The sequence below is a fragment of the Anopheles nili genome, assembly GCF_943737925.1.
Source record: "Anopheles nili chromosome X unlocalized genomic scaffold, idAnoNiliSN_F5_01 X_unloc_17, whole genome shotgun sequence".
NCBI lineage: Eukaryota > Metazoa > Arthropoda > Insecta > Diptera > Culicidae > Anopheles > Anopheles nili.
In genome coordinates this window covers 80,001-85,000 of record NW_026525475.1, presented here as the reverse complement: position 1 = coordinate 85,000, position 5,000 = coordinate 80,001, and positions in this window count along the sequence as shown.

Genomic DNA, 5,000 nt, shown 5'->3' with positions numbered 1-5,000 from the left:
TCGTTGTCCCGACGCTGCCGCTCGCGACGCCGATCCTGCAGAATCTGCGCCTCTCGCTGCGACACCGGGTGCACTGTCCGGAGCTCGTTCAAAACCAGTCGTCTGGCACGTTGCTGAGCGTTGCGCCGCTCACGCCGCCGTTCGACCAGTTCCTCGTGCGCTGTTCGGGAGTCATCAAGTGCCGCATTCCGCTCCGCCAGGCTGGACCGCTGCCAGGTCTCCCGCAGCTCCTCTGTGATGAGGCTGCAGGCTTCGCAGACGCTGCTCCAGTTTGACGGGCTCTGCAACATGTGACCCACCAGGGTCTCCGCTTCCAAGGGTTCTCCGTCCGCCGCCGTTAGATGAAGCGCTCGCACGTGTTCAAACCGAGGACACTCAAAGAGGACGTGACCGACCGTCTCCTCCACCGCCAGACACTGGGGGCAGTCAGGGGACGAAGTGAACTGCATGGCGCTAAGGTACTCCCGGAAAAATCCATGTCCCGAGAGCACTTGAGCCAACGCAAACGTCACTTGTCCGTGATTCCTTTCCTGCCAGGGTGCTATCTGCGGCAACACCCTATGCGTCCAGCGGATGAAACGGCTGGCCGACCGGTGATGATGGTCCTCGCCGTCGTCGTCGCCCTCCTGGTGTTCATCGTCGTCGTCGCGCTGCTCTGCTGAAGACTCTTCGGTGTTCTGCCGCTGTTGTCGCTGGGCCTGCCCTTCCGCCACCGCGTCCCATGAGCGCTGCCAGGCGCACATCGTCGCACGCCGCTCCTCCTTGCGGATGGCATCCGTAGAAGGGGCGCGATCGATGGCATGCAGCCGCTCATAAATCCTGGCGTCCTCCTCCACCAGCAAGCCGATGGGAATGAGTCCGGCCAGGATTGTTGCCACGCTGTGGCTGACGGTTCGAAATGCACAGGCCGTCCGAATCGCAGGGATCCGCTGCGATCGCTGGAGAAGCCTGGCACACGCCTGCAGGCTTGTCGCGCTGTGCCATACGGGAGCCGCATACCGGATGACCGATGACACCACACCCGCGAGCAATCGTCGTTGTGCTGGCTTGGGACCACCGTGGTTCTGCATCAATGCAGTTACTGCTTTCGCAACACGGAGAGCCTTTTGCGACACGGCCTCGACGTGCTGTTTCCAGCTAAGGTGATCCTCCAGCGTGACGCCGAGGTAGCGGATGGTCCTTGACGACTCGACGATTGTGCCGCAGATGTCTACCGGAATACGCGGGTGTCCCTGACGGAGGCTGCTGATCATTACCATCTCCGTTTTACCGGCGGAGAGCTTGAGGTGGTGACGCTCCATCCACTGGTTGATGACCAGGACAGCCTTTTCGGCCTCTGCAGCGGCCTCTCTGGGAGTACAACCCGGAGCCGTCAAGACGATGTCGTCCGCGTACCCGATGATGTCGACGCCCGGTGGCAGCTCCAAGCCTAAAACGCCATCGTACAATACGTTCCAGAGGGTCGGTCCCAGGATCGACCCCTGCGGCACTCCTGCGGATACGTCGCGAGCAACGATGCCCCTGCTGGTCTCGTACCACAGCACGCGGCCGGTGAAGTAGCTCCGAAGGAGCCTCTGCAGCGGCTGCGGCACCAGCTTCTCCTTCAGGCATTGTCCAATCGCCGTCCAACTGGCGCTGTTGAAGGCGTTGGCAACGTCCAAGGCTACCACCATGAGGCATCGTTTATCCCGACGGTTGGTTCTTCCAAAGGCCATGGCGCGTTGTCCTCGGGCCACCACCTCCTGAATGGCTTGCACTGTCGATCTCCCCCTACGGAAACCGTACTGTGCGGGGGAGAGACGGGGAGCGTTGGCCTGCTCCAAGTGCTCGTTGAGCCGATTCAGTACTATGCGCTCAAACACTTTAGCGGCAGTGTCGAGCATGCATAGGGGCCTATATGATGACGGCAGGCCCGGTGGTTTGCCCGGTTTCGCCAATAGCACCAACCGTTGGCGCTTCCACTGCGCCGGGAATTCTGCTCTGTCGATGAGGTCCTGGTAAATCCGGCAGAACGTACCAGGACTCGTCCGAATGGCCACCGTCAATGCGCCATTAGGAATCCCGTCGATGCCCGGGGCCTTTCGCGGGTTCAGTGAAGCAGCGATTTCCAACAGCTCGTCCTCGGAGACGGGGCGGATGGTCGACGCCGCCGTCGGTGATGGTTCCGGCCACTCCATCGCAGGGTGTTCGGGGAACAGCTCCGCCACGATGGTGCCGAGCACTTGAGGGTCCCGCTCTGGCGGTGTTCGACTTCCCCTCAAGCGAGTCATCACGACCCTGTAGCCGGCTCCGAAGATGTTGCTCTCTGCCTCGTTGATAAGATCCTGGAAGCAGCGACGCTTGCTTGCCCGGATTTCCGCTTCGAACTGGCGCTCCACGACGCGCGCCATGTTCATTCGGCAAGCACGCTGCTCCGGATCCCTTGCCTGTTGCACTGCTTCCCTGGCTCGTTGACAGGCAGTCCTCAGCTCCGCCAGCTGAGGGTTCCACCAAAAGGCCGAGCGGTTGGCTCCCAGGCCCGGCTGCTGCCTCGGCATTGTGGCGTTACATGCCTCGCGTAGGGTCTTCATCAGCCCTTTCACATCCTTCGCCATTTCATCAAGGCGAAGATCAACCAACAGTTCAGCGAAGATGTTCGGGCTGAACCTGGTGATCATCCACCTCATGATGTTCCGTGATCGGTCTCGGTGTTCTGTTGTCGCGCTCCGTGCCTGGTGCTCGCGGTTGCTGTTGTTAGCTTCGCTGATGGTGAAGCAAACCGCTCGATGGTCACTCAGAGTGGGCCGGCTGCTGACCGCCCAATCGCCCGGACCAGCGATGGCATGGCTGGCGAAGGATACGTCGACTATGCTCTCGCTGGCAACCCCGTTCCCTACGAAGGTGGGTGTGTCGCCGCGATTGAGCACCTTCAAGCCTAGCCGTTCGCAGGTCAGCAGCAGCTCCTCGCCCTTGGCGGACGAGCGAGGGCTGCCCCACTCTTCATGGCTGGCGTTGAAGTCTCCAGCGAGGACGATCCGCTGGTGACCCATTGCCACCATTTCTATGGCTTCCAGCACCTGCACAAAGCGCTCAACGTTGACTAGAGGCCGAACGTAGCAGCAGATGAAGAGCACGCCGTCAATGACGGCTGCTGCCACCCACGGCACTCCAGTCGCTAGCACTCTCTGAACTGGCGACCTACCTGTCGCTATAATTGCGACACTCCCAGACTCATCTGCGATCCAGTTCCCGTTGTTCGTGGGCACGCGATGCGGATCGGACAGGAGGACAACGTCCGCCCGATCCTCACGCGCATGCTGGATCGCAAGGTCTTGGGAGACGGCGCGTCGCTGGCAGTTCAGCTGCATTACACGTGTGAACGTGTAGTCTGAGCTCCTCGACAAGACCGATCACCGGTCTGGTGTGCCAATCCGCACACTCCACAGCACGCCGGAGCCTTGCAGCCCCTTGCGCGATGGCCCTCGTTACCGCAGCGGAAACAGCGATTCGATCTGTCGGTTCCTTTGCACTCAAAGGATCGGTGCCCGATCTCGTGGCACCGGAAGCACCTTTGAGCACTCCGCTTCAGTTCCTCTACTACCTTCACGGTGGAGAGGCAGAAGCCGACTCGGAGCTTCTTGCCGTCCAGCAACGTGGCTTCACTGCGCAGTACCCGTGCTCTGCACCTCTGCAGGCCGTTCGGGTACGCATGTAGCGAGATACTCTCGGGAGGGATGGCCACACCATACTGAGATTTGATCTCAGCGGCCACCTCCTCCGGCGTCGCCAGCGGATCCACGTTGTTCGCCGTGATGTACGCCATCTCGGCGATGATCGTTGTCACCCCGCGTGACCCAACAGCCTTCGAAACTTGTTCGCGCATTCGGGCACCATCCGCGTTTGTTTTTAAACGGAGGATCAAATGATCCCTCCGTGTTCTCTCGGTGCGGACCACTTCCGTCCGCAGCTCCGTCAATGAGGTGTTCAGCCGCGCCAAGCGGAACACCTCTTCCCAGCTAGCGTCTTCCGCTGGGATAACTCGAAGGGCTACCGGTCGGCTCTCACGAGCCTTCGTAGCCTTTTTATTTGCTGCTTTTTCGGCCGGATTTCTCCATGCCTCCTGGACAGGCTTCACCCACTGTCCAGGGGGGGTTGTTTTCTTAGGTGGGAGGGTATGGCTTCCTCCCACCACCGGTGGTACCACCGCTGCTGGTGCTGGCGTCACCGCAGCCTTCTTCTTCTTTTTTTTGCTGGCCACCTCCTGCCAGGTGCCAGCATCTTTCAGCTTTTGCTGCGCTTCCGCTTGTGGCTGCTTGTTGGCCACCACAGGTTTTGGCGCCTGTGGGGTGGCCTTTGCAGCCATTGCAGCCTTCAGCTCATTGTTGTTTTTATGCAGAGCGGCGTTCTCTTTTCGCAGCTCTTCCACCTGTACCATCAGCGAGCGGACCGACTCGCTCAGGTTTCGGATCTGCTTGGCAAGGTCTTCCGTTCCTGCTGGCGGTGTTTTATCAACCGCCACTGTCTCTACAGCCTCCTCAGGTATTACTGGCAGTCGCTCCAGTACTACCTTCGGCGACTTTGCTATTTGATGAGAAGGGGAAAGCGGGGAATTCACCTCCTCCCTCGCCTCCACCGACCCGAGCCGCCGGGATCTTCGTAACAGCTCCATGTTGTTCTTTAATGGGATTGGCCCATTATCACTCTGACAGACGAACTGTCTAAATATTCGCGCAGTTTTTCCAGCTGTCGTAAAAGTCAAGCAGTTTTTTCTAGCACTTTATTTTATAGCAACTTTCGCCCACTTTTCGCTCTGACACATGACATGTCAAATTGTCCACACGATATTTATAGCAATTATTATTGCAGCTCTCGCCCTGACATTAGACCTGTCAGACTGCCCAAGCGGTATTTTACTGCACTTTTACCGCAGTAATCGCTCTGACATTAGACCTGTCAGATTGCCCAAGCGGTATTTTACTGCACTTTTATCGCAGTTATCACTCTGACATTAGACCTGTCAG